Source organism: Plecotus auritus (genome assembly GCF_963455305.1).
Source record: "Plecotus auritus genome assembly, chromosome: 1".
NCBI lineage: Eukaryota > Metazoa > Chordata > Mammalia > Chiroptera > Vespertilionidae > Plecotus > Plecotus auritus.
Window position 1 is genome coordinate 43,994,725 of NC_137770.1, and position 6,720 is coordinate 44,001,444.

The window sequence follows — 6,720 nt, forward strand, 5'->3', positions numbered from 1 at the left end:
ATGCTTAGAGAGGAAGGGATAGAGAGAGAAACATCAATGAGAGAGAGAAACATCGATTGGTTGCCTTCGGTTGCCTTCTGTGCATGCCCTGACTGGGGCACCCGTGTACTAGTATGTGCCCTGACTGGGAATCCAACTCGGTGCACAGTACCATAGTCATCCAAACTGACCAAGCTGTACTGGAAGTAAAACATGGTAATGTTACAGAGCTAGGTGAGGAGAACTAATTTAAAACAGATATCTGAAATAAGGACCCAGTTGTGCAACAAAGTGGAGAAGAACCTTCCAAGCAGAAGAAACAGCACGTGCAAAGATCCTAAGGTGAAGAAGTCCTTGGCGCATTTCAGAAACAGAAAAGAGGCCAACAAGAGTGGAAAGGGATAGATTATGGAGATGTGGGGCACAAGATAAAGATGCTCAAGTAGACTGAGTCAGAAATTTGAAGTCTGATAGAACTGTCAGATTTCTGTGCTTTTGAACAAATTACTTAATCTTTCAATAATCTGTAAAATGAGCATAACAATTGTACCTATCTCATAGGGATGCCATAGAGTATTAAATAAGATAGTATGCCTATAGCCACTAACGTAATAAGTCTGACACATAGTAAGCATTCAATAATGTTATTTTAAATTCTTTATTTTAAGGGTAGTAATGACCTCAATTTTTGTGGGATAGGTCTCTGTAGCTGTACCTTTCCCAGCCTTGCTCTTGGAGAGAATTTATTGCTGTTCCAGTAGAATCAGTCAAGTTCTCCAAAGAGAGTCCATTTGATTTCATCTTATCCACTGGCTCTGAATTTTGAGTTTAAATAGGAATACCCTATCTATTCATATAAAGTGTAAATTTATGTGAATTAAGTTATCAAACTCACATAAACATGTCTTCAAATTTATTTGGAAAAGTATGTGTGTTGTGTGAATATTCTATTCTGTTTTTCTAAGTATAACTGGGAATTGCAGCAGACAATAAACAAGGAAAATGAATTGAGCAGGAATAGTCCCTTCTCCTACTCAGCTGCAACTATTCTGGTCAAACGAGCCCATCCACATCAAAATATAGCACCTCTGACATCAGGAAGTAAAGAAGAGAAGATAAAGCAGAGAAAAAAAGACAGCACAGTTGGTTCAATTCAATAACTATTTATGAGCACATACTAATGTGTTATTTCAACACCAATTGTTTAGTCCCCCTTGTCCCACATTCTCTTTCTCTTGCCCATCTGGTAAAATTCCAACTTCAGATGAACCTATCTATTTTCCCTATGCTTGCATCAGAACAGCCCTGCTCCTTTTTTATATGTACCTGTAAGACTCTATTCCTCTCCATCAGAAAATGTAGCTCAATTTGTAATTATACATTCACAAATGTGATTAAATGGTTGGTGTCATTTCCTTCAGTAGACTATAAGTTCCAGGAAAGCAAGGACTCTGACTATTTTCTTGCTCATTATTGTATCCCCAGAAGATGGTTATATAGATAAATTCCTGAATGAATAAATATGTGAGTATGTCAGATACCATGATAACTAAGTAGAGATACAGAAAGACTAAGAAATGCCATCAGGACTCAAGGAACTTACAATATCACAGACTAGAAAAGAAGAGATATGAGAAAGTAGGGCTAACTTGTTGTTGTTGTTTTTGCGGGGGGGTGTCAATAAAAGAAATGTCATAACAAGCAGTGATGACATAGATTTAAACCTTCAAAGAATTATTTAAGGATTGTCTCCTACTTAACTATAATGTAGCATTGATGGATGTGTGGTTTTAAAATACGTACACAAATTTTTTGGTACTCCCCATTTTCCCCCCACCATTCGTCAGATCTAGTGACCTCCTCTGAACAAATAGAATACAGTGGGAGGGACAGTATATAATTAGAGACCAGGTCATAAAAAGCATTGGGGTTCCTCTTTATTCTCCCTTGGATCATGACCTCTGTGGGAAGCCAGCTGTCCTGTGACGAAGACACACCAGCAGATCCATGGAGAGGCCCACATGGCAAGGGTCAGCCTGCAAGAAACTGAGGCCTGCTGCCAGCAGCCATGCGAGGGAGCCCAGCAAGCCTTTAGGTGACTGAAGCCTTAGTCGTGATTGCAACATCCTTAGGAACTGAGCCACGTAGCCCAGTCCAGCTGTTTTTGAATTGCTGGCCCACAAAAACTGTGAGATGATAAATGTTTGTTGTTTTAGGCCACTAAGTTTTGTGATAATTTGTTATACAGTGACAGACAACTGACGCGACAGGAACTGATTTTTTTCTAGAGAGAGACTGGGAAATAGTACCATATAGGCAAGTAGCAACTGCTTTTACTCCCACATAGCCACAACACTCCAGTCTTTTAGAAATTTGTCATCCCAAATATCCACCCCCAAATACCTACCAGAACGCAGTTAATTAAATGTGTCTATGGCTAAGCAGTAAGATCTTGAGGTAGGAACAGAAGTTAGAATTTGTAGGCTTTTTGGAAATACTCTTCTTTAATCAAAATAACACAAAAATAGTTTCTTTTTTAAAAAAAATATATTTTATTGATTTTTTTACAGAGAGGAAGGGAGGGGGATAGAGAGTTAGAAACATCAATGAGAGAGAAACATCGATCAGCTGCCTCCTGCATGCCCCCTACTGGGGATGTGCCCACAACCAAGGTACATGCCCTTGACCGGAATCGAACCCGGGACCCTTCAGTCTGCAGGCTGACGCTCTATCCACTGAGCCACATTGGTGAGAACGATAGTTTCTTTTTCTTTTTTTTTTTTTTAAAAAAAAAGGTACTACAAGGTTTAGGTTATAAAAGAGGTATCTACTGCCCCACCTTATTCTACCCCAGAGTCCCATTCCCCCAATTCTTTTTTTTTTTTTTTAATATATTTTTATGGATTTTAGAGAGGAAGGAGAAGGAAAGAGAGAAACATCAATGGTGAGAAAGAATCATTGATCTCCTGCCTCCTGCATGACCCCCACTGGAGATTGAGCCCGCAACCTGCACATGTGCCCTGACCGGGAATTGAACCTTGACCTCCGGGTTCATAGGTCAATGCTCAACCACTGAACCACACCAGCTGGGCACTATTCCCCAATTCTTTTATACGTATATTTAAAAAGTAAGGATTGGCACATGTGATTATGGATGCTGGCAAGTTCAATATCTGCCGGGTCAGATGGCAAGCTTGGAGGCCCAGGAGAGCTAATGTTCCAGTTCAAATCTGAAGGCTGTCTGCTATACAACCAGGAAAAGCTGATGTTGCAGATGATGTCCAAAGGGAACCTGCTGGAAAATTGTCTCTTGCTTGAGGTAGGCTCCATTCCCCAATTCTTAAACAAGTTTTTTAAAATATATTTACCTGCATATTTCTAAACTAGTGGCCTGGTGCACAAAATTCATGCACATTAAAAGAGGATTAATTAGAGGAAATAATTTAATATTGCTATTTGCCCTTTCTCTATAATAGAAGTGTCAGAGATGAAAGAAAATTAGTAAAATGTATATGAAAACCTTCCTCCTGTCAGAGTCTGGGGCGCACCACGGAACCCAGAGTCAAGTCCCCGCCCACCCACATGTGCCTCAAAATCGCGTGAGACCCAGACCCGGCCGCGCCTTCCCCCCCCCCCCCCCCCCGCATTGGGCTAGATCCAGACCCAGCCAGTCCCACCCTTGTCAAGCCCCGCCAGGCAGGGGGCGTAGCCTCAGGTCCCCTGGCCCTGTGCCAGGATGGGGGGGGCGTGGCCTGAGGTGCCCCAGCCCAGACCAGGGTGGGGGGCGTGCCTTGAGGTCCCTCTCAAGCCCTGCTGTGTGGGGGGCATGGCCTGATGTCCCCCATCAAGCCCTACCAGGCGGGGGGGGGGGAGGGGAGGGCGCAGCCTCAGGTCCCCCATCAAGCCCCACTGGGCTGGGGGCTTGGCCTGAGTTCCCCTGACCCAGCACTGGGGGTGCACCTTGAGGTCCCCTGTCAAGCCCCGCTGGGTGGGGGGCATGGTCTGAGGTCCCCTGTCAAGCCCCAATGGGTGGGGGGCACGGCCTGAGGTGCCCTGTCAAGCCCAGCCAGGCAGCAGGGTGCAGCCTCAGGTCCCCTGGCCCGATGCTGGGGTGGGGGCATGGCCTGAGTCCCCCGTCAAGCCCCACCTGGGGGGGGTGTGGCCTGAGGTCCCCCGGCCTGGCGCTGGGTTGCGGGGGCACAGCCTGAGGTCCCCCAGCCTGATGCCAGGGCGGGGAGTGCGGCCTGAGGTCCCCTGTCAAGCCTCATGGGGGCGGGGAAGGGCATAGCCTCAGGTCCCTGCTGATTGCTCGTTAAGGCTCCTTATGGGAACTTGGCCTCAGCTGTGGGTGCAGCCATCTTTGTGATGGAGTGATGGTCAATTAGCATATTCCCTCTTTATTAGATAGTCCAGTGGTCGGCAAACTCATTAGTCAACAGAGCCAAATATCAACAGTACAATGATTGACATTTCTTTGGAGAGCCAAATTTTTTAAACTTAAACTTCTTCTAACGCCACTTGTTCAAAATAGACTCGCCCAGGCCGTGGTATTTTGTGGAAGAGCCACACTCAAGGGGCCAAAGAGCTGCATGTGGCTCACGAACCGCAGTTTGCCGACCACGGGGCTAGGGCTATCCAACATTGTCTTTTTAGTGTGGGGTGATATAAGTCAAGCAATATACTATAGTTAGGTCTGCTTTATTGTAAAACTGTTTTGTACTTCTTGGAATGAAAAGCTGCCTCATTTTCAGAAAGTGCTTAGTTTTGCCTGGCTGGTTAGAGCGTTGGCCCTTGGACTAGAACCCAGACAAGGGCACATCCCTCCACTGCAGGCCCTGGTCAGGGCACACGGGGGAGGCAACCCATCAATGTGTCTCTCTCACGTTGATGTCTCTCCCTCTGACTCTCCCCCTCTCTTCCACTCTAAAAATCCATGGAAAATAGATCTTTGGGTGAGGATTAACAACAACAAAGATGTCATCGTCGTCGTCGTTGTTGTTTTTAATCACTTTTTCTTCCCAACTTTACAACTGTGAACTCCCTCTGCATAATGTTTCTCAGAAAGTCAGTCGGATCAGGTGTCTGGAATCGGACCACGTCCAGTCCTGTGTTCCCCAGAGACACTCCTCTGGAGGCCTGTCTTCTTGCTCTAATCCGGGCTCCAGGGGGTTGCACAGCTCTCTCCTAGAACCTTTTAAACTCCTCTCCAATGTGCTACCTTTGCTTTCCTGATACCCAGGTCCCCTCGTTTTTGTTCACTCATTTGTTCGGACAGTATTTTTCTGGAAAAGGATTTAAAGATGTGCATTATTCTTCATAGCTAACAATATCTTAATTCTATTCTCATATCTGACTAATGGTTTGGCTGGGGTTATGGAATTCTCTCCCAGTTTTGAACGCCTTGCTCCATTGTCCTGGAGCTCCTGATGCTTTTGTAGTTGCCCTTCTGATTCTCAATTCTTTGTAGGGACCAAGTTTTTTGTTTTTCTTTCTGAAAGTTTTATCTCTGTTAAGGGCGTTTTTCCATTCCTAGAACTGGTATTCAGTGTGCCCTATCAATCTAGATAGCCATCCTTCAATTTTGGCTATTTTCTTGAATTACTTCTAAGATTATTCTCTCCTCTGTTCTCATGTTCTCTCTTAGTGGTACTCTTATTAGTCAGACCCTGTTCTCCTTGAATTAATCCTCTATTTTTTCCATCTCTTCTCATCTATTTCTTTTTATCCCTCTGTCTTTTTATTCACTACCTAGGATATTTCCTCAATGTTTCTTCTAAAGATTTTGTTGAAACTTTTTATTTTGGTTATTGGATATTTAGTTTCTAAGAACTCTTTCTTGTTCTCAGATTGTTCTTTTTTATAAAACCCTGTTTTTAAGTCTTTGATGATATTGATTACAGCTTTTTGTTCGTCTTCCTTTCTTCCCTTGTCGTTTCCTCAATGTTCCTTTTTTTCCTATTTCTTTTGGTCTCTGTATTTCATAAGTGGAGGCTTTCCCTAACAATCTGGCCAGTGTTGGTCTTCTGGCACTAAACTAAAAAGGCAGTTAGTAGAATTCTGAATGTGTGAATGGAAGGGATCAGCTGTTGTGATGTCTTTGATGCCACTGTTTATTCCTAGAAGAGTTCTCCACCTCTTTGAGAATGAGAGAGGAGAGAATCAGGCCTGATGGGGGCAAGTGGGAAGCCGGTGTAGTATAAGGTCAGCGGTTTGGGAACTGAGCCTTACAGGTGGTCTGCTGGAGGCAGGGGAGGAGTTTTAATATTCAGCATGAAAGGACTTCACCATCCACGGTCCCACCCCTCGCCCCCACATGCATTTTGGAACTTTCTCTCTTTCCTCTTCCTGGAATTGTGCTAAGTAGAGCCCTGGGTTTGTAACCATTCTTGTTTCTTAACTAAATAATCCTGATCTTAAAATACTTGCTAAATGAATTTTAGATAACTTTCTTTTATTTTTTTTTAATGAATCAACTAGTAGTTGATCCCTTATTTTCTCATCAATTTTCCAACATCCATACCTTTTGTGAATTTTCTCTTGTCAATTCTATTGTGTCCTTTCCCCCATCCACAATTACTCCGCCCAATATGATGGCTTTGCCTCTAAGCTTTTAGAGTTTGAATCATAATCACACATTGCCCTGTGACATCTCATGCTGTTATTATTTCTTCAAGTTTGTTAGCTAATTTATTTGTACATTCATTAATTCATTCAGAAGTCATCTAGTGAAGCACATACATA